This window comes from Barbus barbus (genome assembly GCF_936440315.1).
Source record: "Barbus barbus genome assembly, chromosome: 16".
Lineage (NCBI taxonomy): Eukaryota > Metazoa > Chordata > Actinopteri > Cypriniformes > Cyprinidae > Barbus > Barbus barbus.
The window spans coordinates 7,718,381-7,730,489 of NC_136744.1; positions in this window are offsets into that span (position 1 = coordinate 7,718,381).

Genomic DNA, 12,109 nt, shown 5'->3' on the forward strand with positions numbered 1-12,109 from the left:
GCATTCACCTTTAAATGCTCCATATATAATAATGTGTTTAAAAAGATATTTACAGTGCACAACACTGCTGTCACTGTCTGACATGTCGTGTCAGCTGCTCATCTTCATCACCTTTACTCATCCTCAGTTTAACAGTGCTGTCCAGGCATGACTCTGCAGAGCGGCTCTGCTCAGGGTCAGAAGACATTACAGCCTCTCCAGTTACCCATCTTCAAATGCATCACATCCCTGTGCTCTCAACCCTGCCTGTCTGTCTGTTTTCAAGCACTGTCCTGATGTCTTGAGGTAACGTGAGCCTTCGTGAGGATTTTGGAAATCTTAATTGGACTTTGGGGGTGGGGTAGACGCCCAGGGAAATAACAGGAAAGAGGACGGGGTCACAGGGCAAAGGTTTGTCTGAATGTCAGTGCTGTAAAGTTTTCCATTTGTTTATAAGCAGCCAAAAGCTTGATGTTTTTTTGTTGTTATTCTAGCAAAACAGGGAATAAAACAGAGTTATCTAAAGTCTTTATCCCACTAAAATGTAGTCAAGCAATGTGATTATGTGTGGAGGTATTCTTTACTTCACCAAAAAAATAATATAAAAAAATCATAAAAAATTATAAAATTACATTTTTACATGTTTTTGTTTTGTTTTCACTAAATTAACACAATAATATTTGTATCATTAATATTTTTATTATTTTTTATATGCACCAGTATACAAATAATAATAATAATAATATTTGCAAACATACAATACTATTTAAAAAAAAAAGAAATGTGTTGATAAGTTTTTTGTTTATTTATTTTAAACATTTCTGAAAGTCTCCTGGAAATTAGGCTGCTTTCTTCGTATTATTAATGTTGAAAACAGTTGTGCTGTTTAATATTTTTGTGGAAACTGTGATACTTTTCAGTATTCTTTGTTGAATAGATTAAAAAATCTGTGCCAAGAGAAATTTGCAACATTTGGCATGCCTTTTATTCCACTGTCAATGTTATTTATTTATTTATTTATTTATTTATTTATTTATTTATTTATTTATTTATCTGTTTATTTGTTATTTATTGATGTATTTATTTATCTGCTTATTTGTTATTTATTTATTTATCCTTAAAAATAATAAGAAAAAACAAAAAGTGTTGTACTGCTGAAGTACAATAATAGGACATATTAAAATATTTCCCACCAAGCTATAGAAAGAATGGTCAAATTAGCCTAATAACAGTCTTAGGAAACTTGATGGCCAATTAAAAATTTGCTTAATTGTTTATCAAAATGACTGCAATATCAGTGTGACTACATTGTAAACATCCAATAGTATCACGATTTGTGCAAGTGACATTTTCTCTCAAAACACACACATGCAACCGAACATACTTTCATTGTGATATGTTCTCAGTTACACCTCCATGTGCTCGTCACTTCACAGCTTTCTGTCTCATGAGAAAGAAAGCAGTGACCTTCCTGCCATTCACGCAATTTTTGCAGTACTTAACCATGCCTATAATCACAGTCTCTTTCTGTAAAGTCAAACTTTGTTTGTTCTTCTGAATGGTCATGTGTGATATTAGATTCCCTGTGAATGCGTAAGTGCCATTATATCAGTGTACGTTCACACTGCAGGAATGTAGAGCGGAGCACAATATCCCACAACCCCCTGGGCAGCTCGCACAGCTGGTGAAGGCATTAAGCAGTCACACACAAATCATAGTCATTTTTAAACGCTCTCAGGTGCCAGGGCAGAAACACAAGCATGTGTGCATGAGAGGGGAACCTCGGTTTATCCATTCGTCTTCTTGTCTTCCTTGCGCTCTTGGTGGCTCACAGGCCTTTCCATCTGCTCCTCGGTGCATGTGGGCCGCAATAAACCGTGGCATAAAGTGATTGTATTTATATCTCCAGAGCTCTGCGAGCGTTTTGCATTGTGGCCAAAAATGCACACAATACCCTCTTAGTATAAAGTTGTCCATCAGCACTCAGCCACAGCGAGCTCTTAAGAGCAACGACTGTTTTCTTGAGTCGCCCTTTATTAGTTATATAAGTTTACAGGCCCTCTCTCAGAGAGGGTGACTCACGGATCAGCCCTCTCTCATTACCCATCAGGGGAATGCGCTTTGGAGACAAAAGAGTGTGATTAAGACAAGAGTAATTATGTGTACCTCCGCAGGAATCCATGACAACAGTCATGATACAGAGATCTTTTGTGTGTTTATGTTTGTGTTTGACTGTAGTGAGAAGGAGTGACTGTAGGTGCCAAGAAAAAGGACGTTAGATACAGTCGGGCATTATCTGTGTGTGTGTGTGTGTGTGTGTGTGTGTGTGTGTGTGTTATCAATCAGCAGTGTTTGTTTATTGACTAGGAGGTCTTCGGCTGTGCTAAGAGGGAATGGAGTGTATCAGGAGGTCAGTAGAGGTGAGGTGGCCTTGAGTATAGTCTACAGGTACGTCCAAACAAATCAAGCCAGTTTGAAGAAATATAGACATCACATTGGCTAAAAAACTGTTTCAAATATCATAAATCAAACCAGTGAAAAAAAAAAAGGCTCCAGTTCTGCACCCCTAGTGACGCTAAATGGAACTGCAGCAATAATTGTGTACGGACAGGTTTCCCAAACATTTCCTGGGCAGACTCGTCTAAACCAAAAGAAGTTACCTTGAGTTTTAAATTAATGAATGAATAAATGAAAAAATAAAAAGTGTGGCACCTGGATACATTGAATATTATGTGATTATTTATTATACATTATTTCAAGCAATATTATTTTTAGTATTTATTTATGCATTTATTATAAACTTTGTTTTGTATATCAGAAATCAAATCAACACAAAAAAATAAAAATGTAAAAATTAGGTTTTTAAATAGGTTTCCTAAATATAACAGTGTTTTAGTGCCACATTAATAAATAAATAAATAAATAATAATTAAGATTACAAAATTAAAGTCGTCGCCACTAAAATGCCATCTTCCCTAAATGCATCCCAGGTAGTACCTTGAGTGTTTCTGTTTTTCAATAAAAGAATAACATATGGCCTTTATATAACATATTTCAATGCTATATCTGATTTTAGGGACATGTTATGAGTGGATAAAGTGGTATTCCTAAAATAATAAAATAATTGCAGGCTTAATTATATGGGATGGCAACGTAAGTATGTTCTAGCACATGATAAACACACAAAAATGCAACTTTTATTTAATAAATGAATTATTTTTTAAACATTAAAATATAATTTAACAAAAGTTAATTTACATTTTCAGTGTAACAGTTCAAACACATTAAATCAACACTGTTAACAGACAGTGTTGCTCTGTTTATACAAACATGGCACCTTTCATGGTGCCACCATGTAATAGAGCTATCATATAACACATCTGTTATATAAGTTCATAACAAGCATTGTAACCATGTTGTAACAGATGGCTCAGGCGAAAGATTTTAGCCGTTAAAAGCATATGACATTGTAATTTGTATGCGATTTCCTGGCAGTTTTCTGGAGCTGTGTGCTGTCATATGAGGATCTGAGTCTAGCATGTGCAGGATTCTTGAAGTGTTGTTTGTGCTACTTTTGAACATTTGTTTTGAGTGGAGTTAGATTTCCATGTCGGTTTCCATGTGGTAAGTGGAATGTCTTTAATGTTTATGTGATTGTGTGTGTATGAGGGTGCATGTGAGAATGTGGGCTATGTGTGAGCTGTCATCTATTTGTACAGTATTTCTGATATCATGCTGTGGGCCATGGCTATGGTGGGTGTGGTTAGGATAGAATGGGCGTGGTTAGGTCTTGCCTGTATATATGTGAGAGATTATTTGCATTTACATTTAAGTTGATTCATTTAGCTGATGCATTGTATAAATTATATATTACAAATAATATTTAACAAAGTTTTTTTGAACAATTTTATATATAATATTAAAATTGTTTTAATATTTATTTTACAATTTTTTTATAAATTCTATAATATTTCAATTATATTTAAATATACCTTTTTCACATTATTGTAATAATAGTTTTTTTGTTTTGTTTATGAATGCACTACATTAAATATGCATAAATATGCTGAGATGCATAAATAATATACATATTAAAAATTAATAAATTAAAAGTAATTTTCATTTTTTTTTAATATGATATTTAGTCCTATTGCCGTTGTAAATCCTATATAATAACAATTTGGTCATAATGATGTGAATCATATTGTATTTTTGACTGGGATTTAGTCTTCCCTATTTATAATGTGTGAGATAATTTACATTTACAATTTACAAATCAATAACTTAGGTATGCACAAAACAGCGTGCAACAATAATATTTTGGAAGTAAAAATCACTCATGACGGTCCCTACCAAAAATAACTGCATGACACATAATCAAAGTGGTTTCCCTGTGCTTTTATAATTAGCTTCCATTTAACAAACTTATAAACAATATCACTAAATAAATATATTGTTTTATGCACTTTATTGAGCCTGAGGTGGAAACCTAACCGCATACACAGACCTTGTTGTATTGTAATTGGTGGATGACATATGGTGGATGTTCATTTTTTGTGGTTGAAAAGTGTGTCTTCATGTGTGTTCATCCTTCATCAGCAAGTGTTCTACCCTTATTGATTGACAGGAGATGGAGAAAGTGACAGTTTGCAGACAGTAAATCAGGTCAAGCGGACAATAGCCACAGTGTTCCTCTGCTGTATTGGGCCTCTCACTCTTTCATTGCCTCTGTCAAAGTCATTCTTTCCCTTGGTCATTTTGGACGTGTTGGTACGTCTATGCATGGTTATTGCATTGCTGCCTCACAGGAACATTTCAGCTTTGCAAGACGTGAAGTGTAACTGATCTGATTGAGGTCAGACACGCTAACCTGGACACACTAACTCCAACCGCATGTGGGATGTTTGATGAGTGCTGTGTGTACGTGTGCTGGGACCGCTCCTCCACTTTAACTTACTGTAACAAGTCATACGGCACGCAAAATTATCCCTCAGTTTACATGCTATCTGAATACAAAAAAATAAATTAATAAATAAATAACTAAGTAAATACATACATATACATACATAGATATATATGTACCAACCATCATAAAAAATATAAAATTTTGAATTGAATTATTAATATTATTATTATTATCATCATCATCATCGTCGTCATTGTTGTTGTTGTAGTAAAACAAATACTACCAAGTTAGTAATTTGCATTGCATAAATTATGTATTATTTATAATTTTAAATATTTTAATAGTGTATATTAGGAGTCACATGACATGCTCATGAATCTAGTCGCACTTGAGTAGAGCTCCATACGTTTGGCCTCTTTTTGCTGATTTTTTCATTTTGTTTTAAGTTTTATTAATTGGTAGTGCTTTACCTGATGTGATGCAGTCGTAAACAGCAGGAGTTGTCTCCATCGGCTTCTCCAATTAAGAATAAATCCAAGCCACCGACCGCGAGCGATATGATGGACAAGATGGCGAACACTGTCACACACTTTGAGGACATTCTAAGATTCGAGTTGACGGCGATGCGGAACGAGTTCGCTTCTCACATGTCAGTTGTTCAGTCTCTATGTTCTAAACTGGATCTTCTTACAGGGGAGATGAGAGAACAAAAGAAAGTAATCGCAGATCACGATAGGCGAGTAGCCGCGCTCGAGCAACAGGTTGTGGACTTACAGGATCGCAGTAGGCGCAGCAATCTGCATCTGGTCGGATTGCCTGAAGGTTCCGAAAAGGACGACCCTATGGGCTTTTTGAAAAGATCGCTACCGACATGGCTCCCGTTCTCTGGCGGGCAAAGAGATTGAAGTGGAGCGAGCGCATCGCGTGTACAGAAGGCTCTCCTCAGATCGCACTAAACCACTGGTTTTCATCTTTAAACTGCTGCGGTACACGGACAGGGAGCTCATTCTGCGGGCCGCCAGACTTCATGCCCTGGTGAAAACTTCCGACGGAGCAACGCTATCTTTCTTTCCAGATTTTTCTCCGGTTACCGCAAAAAGAAGAAGTGCATTTGCACCAATTAGGAAGGAGATGAGAGACGCTGGCATCCAGAATTTTCTTCTTTATCCTGCAACGCTGAAGGTCATTCTCAATCAAGGTGAACCTAAAATGCTACACTCCCCAGAAGAAGCAAGAGATTTTCTCAGATCCAATTCATCCACTAACTCTCAGTGAACTCCAGCTGGACATTTGCTGTCTAATCGGAGAAGAGATGCTCTAAATGGTTAGGTGTCTTTCACTGTTCACTTTAATGTTCACTTCTTAATTCATAGTTCATTGTGCATACAGTATCGCTTACTGGTTATGATATTTTATTTGTTTTAGTTGTATTCTTTATCTTTATTCTATCTATTCTTTTCTTTATTATTTTTTTAAATAGAAATACTACCTAGTAAATATGTGACTATGGAGCCAATGTTGGTGCTACAGTAATGTGCAGGTTTTTGTTAATGCCACGGACCATATTAAGGGGTGCTGGCAGATCAAGGTTTGTTCTTGGTTTGATCTGCCATAGTTCATGGGAATGTGTTTATGTTTTCTTGAATGGTAACGGGGAGGGTTGGGGTGGTTTAATGGTAGACTCAACTGGTTTTATTTTCAAACTTGTATTTTGTCTTATTATGCAGTAATTCTGTTTGATACCTATGACTGACCTTAATATTCTGAGCTGTAATATTAATATCACAAACGTACAGGTTTTCTGGATTTTTTGAAAAGAAGAAACATTGATATAGTGTTAGTTCAATAATCTCATTTGAAAGAGGAGGATATACCCAGGTGTAATAATAAGTTTTATGAAGTGGTATCTCACTCATCTTCGGATACTTAAACCAAGGGTGCCCTAAAATTGGTGCGGAGGACTTTAAATATTACTATTTTACATAAAGGTTGTGATACAGATGGTAGAATAACAACACATAAAAACAATAGTGGAGAATATGAATATTGTATTTCTCTCAGTTTATGCCCCTTGTACTCCTGACCCTACTTTTTTCTCTGTTTTGTCAACCTATCTCTTGAAGTTTTCAGATTTTATAATTGTATCGGGTGCAGATATGAATTCTGTAATGTTGCATATCCTAGATAGATCTGGACCAAAGGAATCACACTCTCAAGCTTTGTGTTCTGACAAACTTCAGCAATGTGTAACCTCATCCTCGTTGGTGGATAGTTGGCGTTTATTAAACCCTTCTGCTAAGTCTTTCACTTTCTTTTCTGCTACTCATAAATCCTATTCGCGAATTGACTATATTTTCATTTCTACTTCTTTATCTTCAGCTGTTTGTGATGCCGATATCTGTTCCTTATCTTTGTCAGATCATGATGGAAATTTGTGCAGATTATCTCTGATCCCTCTGCCATCTCGTGCCACTAGATGGCGAATTAACCCTAAATTGTTACAGGATGAAAACTTTTGCAGTCAATTCAGAAATAAATTTGCTGAGTTTATTGAAATTAACCAAGGTTCAGTGGATGATCCTCGAACACTTTGGAATGCAGTTAAAGGGTTTATAAGGAATAACGCAATTCCATATGCCTTTTTCCTTCAGAAAAACCGACACAAAAAGAGAGTTGAACTGCAATCACAACTAGAGATAATCAGCGTAGTTTCTCAGAAAACAGTAAAATCATGGCGGTTAGGTCCGAACTCAATTCATTACTGAGATCCAGGGCAGAATTCCTGAATACTCATCATCACATTTCTTTGTTTGCTGATAATATCTTATTGTTTTTGGAGAAGCTGTCACATTCTAATCCTCATGTGATGAATTTATTTGACCATTTTGGATCTCTCTCAGGGTTTAAAATTAATTGGAGTAAGTCATGTTTACTTTCCCTCAAATCTAAAATTGATTCCATGTCCCTTTCTATATCTATTCAATTGGTTCAAAACTTTAAGTACTTGGGGATAGATGTTTTTCCTTCCCTGCAGGAAATCGTCTCAAAAAACTATAATGGTATTCTAGCCAAAGTATCCTCAGATTTGGAAAATTGGTCTCGTCTTCCTACTTATTTTCAGGCCCGTATATTGGTGATTAAAATTAATGTTCTCCCACGTATCAATTTATTTTCTTCCATGATTCCTCTCACTCCACTGGTTGGCTACTGGAATAAACTTGCATGTGTTTCACGGTATATATGGGATGGGAAACGTCCTCGTATTAAACTGACTACCTTACAACGATGTAGATTACATGGAGGTCTTTCTTTCCCTAATTTTGTATGCTCAAGCCTTTTCCCTCCACCCTTTAGCAGCTTGGTTTGATCCTGACGCTTCTGTGTCTTGGAGAGCAATTGAGGAATCTATTGTTTATCCGTATAAATTGAAGCATCTTGTTTTTTCGGGAGTTCTGCTTAGGCAGTGTAAATCTCGGTTTGGTCCCATTGTAACCCAACTCCTCTCCACATGGAATGATGGGTTGGGGTGGGTTCTGGATTTGTACGGACACTTTTTGTTTTGTACTGCTGTTCCACAGAGTTAAGTTCAATAAACAGTTAACAAAAAAAAAAATTGTGTATATTAATAATGTTACATAAAAATAAAAAATAGATATCACATATATATAATTTATTTGTTTATTACATAGAAAATTTTTTTTTGATGTATGCATGAGATTTTGGGTTAAATGTGCTTCATTGTCAGATCCAAAATTGGCTTCATTTCTGTTTTGTTGTTTTTTTCTTCATGGTGAAGTATAACCCGGACATGTTCTGGAATAGTTTCTTGAGATTCACTCATCTACACTTGTTAAGGCACATTTATGCAGCTTTTTTAACCCCTGATCTGTTTAATTTTTCACTCTCTCTCCCTGGTTTCACCTGTTGTCAGAGATCAGGCTCAGTCGGGAGCATGTGAGGTTAGACTCTTCACAGCATTCAGGGATCAAAGCCCTCCTGCCAGCCATCTCTCCCTTGGGCACAGTGCCCTCCTGACACCCCCTCCCTCTGCTGTCCATCGTGGGAGGAAGACAGCTGCTGGGAAAATTTGAGGGCAGGCAGGGGATTGCACTGCTGGAGAGCTACCTATCAAAACCAGCGGGTCAAGGTTTGATTGCTTTTCATGGGCACTTAGACTTTGCTGGTACAGTAGATGTCATAACTACACCTTTATGGGGGTTTGGGTGCTTCCGGGGCTTATGTGCCAACCAAGCAGCTGTCATTGAGATGAATGACAATGATAACAGATACCTTTCTCCAGCTATAACAGACATTCAAAAACAAAGAGATACAAACATACACTCTTATGCACTGACATTCAATATATATATATATATATATATATATATATATATATATATATATATATACATACAGTCATGGCCAAAAATATTGGCACCCTTGGTAAATATGACCAAAGAAGGCTGTTAATCCTTTTGATCTTTTATTTTAAAAAAATCACAAAAATCTAACCTTTCATTGAATAATAAGAATTTGAAATGGGAGGAAATATCATCATGAAATAAATGTTTTTTTTTTTTCTCAAATACACGTTGGACCCAATTATTGGCACCCCTAGAAATTCTTACGAGTAAAATATCTCTGAAGTATATTCCAATTCATATTCACAATTTTGAGCACTCCAGACTGATTATGAACATGAAATTATCCAGCCATGGCTTCCTGTTTCACAGAAATATAAATAGTAGGGAAAACAAAGCCCAAATTCTCTTAATCATCCATCACAATGAAAAATACCAAAGAATATATTTCTGATGTGCAGCAAAAGATAACTGAGCTTCACAAATTAGTGAAGTGGCTTTAAGAAAAGAGCTAGAGCAGTGAAAATCCCCATTTCCACCATCAGGGCAATAATTAAGAATTTCCTATCAACATAAAATGTTACGAAACTGCCTGGAAGAGGACGTGTGTCTATATCGCCCTAATGCATGGTGAGAAGGAGAGTTTAAATGGCTAAAGACTCTCCAAGGACCACAGCTGGAGAATTGCTGAAAATAGTTGAGTCTCGGGGTCAGAAAACCTTAAAAAAAATGTCAAACAGCACCCACATGTTGTTTCAAGAAAAATTCTCCTCACTCACCCAAAAACAAACTCCAGCATATTCAGTTATCAGACACAACTAGAACTTCAAATGGGACTGGCTTCTATGGTCAGATGAAACTAAAAAGTAAAATTTTTAGCAGCAAACACTCAAGATGGGTTTGGTGAACACAGGGATAAAAGTACCCCATGTGTACAATGAAATATACTGCTGTATTTTTGATGTTGTGGTCCAATATTTCTGCTGGAGGTCCTGGACATCTTGTTTAGACACATGACATCATGGATTCTATCAAATACCAACAGATAAAACTGACTCTGTTAGAAATCTTATAATGGGCCATTTTTGGGTCTTCCAACCAGACAATAATCCAAACACAAACCTCAAAAACAACACAAAAATGGGTCACTGAGCACAAAACCAAGCTTCTGCTATGGCCATTCCAGTCCTCTGACCTGAACCCTGTAGAAAATGAGTGGGGTGAACTGAAAAAGCACCAACATGGAGCTGGGAATCTGAAGGATCTGGAGAGATTCTGGATGAAGGAATGGTCTCTGATCGCTTGTCAGGTGTTCTCTAACCTCATCAGGCATTATAGGAGAAAATTTAGAGCTGTTAAACTGGCAAATGGAGGTTTCGAAAAGTAATGAATAAAAGGGTGACGTTAATTGTGGCCAATGTATATTAGAGAAAAACATTTGTTTCATAATGATATTGCCCCTCATTTTAAATTCTTATCCAATGAAAGGTTAGATTTTGGGGAATTATTAACAATGCAGATTAATTTTCACAGCCTTCTTTGATCATATTTACCAAGGGTGCCAATATTTTTGGCCATGACTGTATATATATATATATATATATATATATATATATATATATATATATATATAATTATATTCACGGGGACTCGTAATCCAAAGGTTGCGGGTTCGAGTCTCGGGCCGGTAGGGATTGTAGGTGGGGGGAGTGAATGTCCAGCGCTCTCTCCACCCTCAATACCACGACTGAGGTGCCCTTGAGCAAGGCACCAAACCACCAACTGCTCCCCGGGCGCTGCAGCATAAATGGCTACCCACTGCTCCACTGCTCAAGGCACATGTATTATTATTAACAATGTTGAAAATAGCTGTGCTGTTTAATATTTTTTGGATTTTCTACATTTTTTCAGGATTCGTCGATGAATAAAATGTTTAAAAGAAAACAGCATGTATTTGAAATATTTTGTGACTTGATACATGTCTTTACTGTCAAAATAAATAAATAAAAATGTTATGATAATGCATACAGCACATTTTACTGTGTGAACTGGATGTTGTGCAGTGCTGTGTTATTGATAACCTCACATCTCAGTCCTGGAATATTTAGAATACATTGACTTCTGTTTAAATTAAAACATTATTGCTCAAAAGTAGCTCTTTTAATGTAGTTAAAGTAGTTAATGGAAGTCTCGACTATGAATATATTTGGCTGTTTTGACTGAAAATTGATCGCAGGCTTTGGTATAAGCAAATCTGAGAAAAGTTTCAGAGATTTTTCTGATCTCTTCCAAAAGTAATTTCTTGGGGTTGTTTATCAGGAGAAACACCTGAGAAGTGCAAGTCACCATTTGTTCTTTTTTTATCTCTTTCCCTTAGTCTCTATCTTTCTTTCTTTTTTCTTTCTCTCTCTGTATATTCAAATTACTTTTACATTTTTCTCTGTGTAGATTTGGCCCACAGACACCTGATCCAGAATCAGCAATTAGCTTGTTGAGGGTGATGTGGTCATGTGTCTCCATTTGCACAAACCTCTGAATGCGTCCACTGTGAAATTAGAGCCTACCAATTGCTAACCAAATCCTTCCAGCACCACCAATCACAGCTCGCGTTTGGGTGTCTGCTAAAGTTTCTCATTTTCTCCCGCAGCCTGTATTTAATGTTCGTGGGAACTCGGGGTCAGTCACCTTGGCGTCTCTCATCCACTCAAGGTCAATACAGATGTAGCCTACGTAAAGTCAAAATGTGCTAACCTGTATTTTGCACAAGCTGTGAAATATGCATTCAGCTGATACTAGTTGAAATATTTGCACAGTACGCCTGAAATCTGATTCATAGAGCTGATGTCAGCTTTTTTTTTTTTCA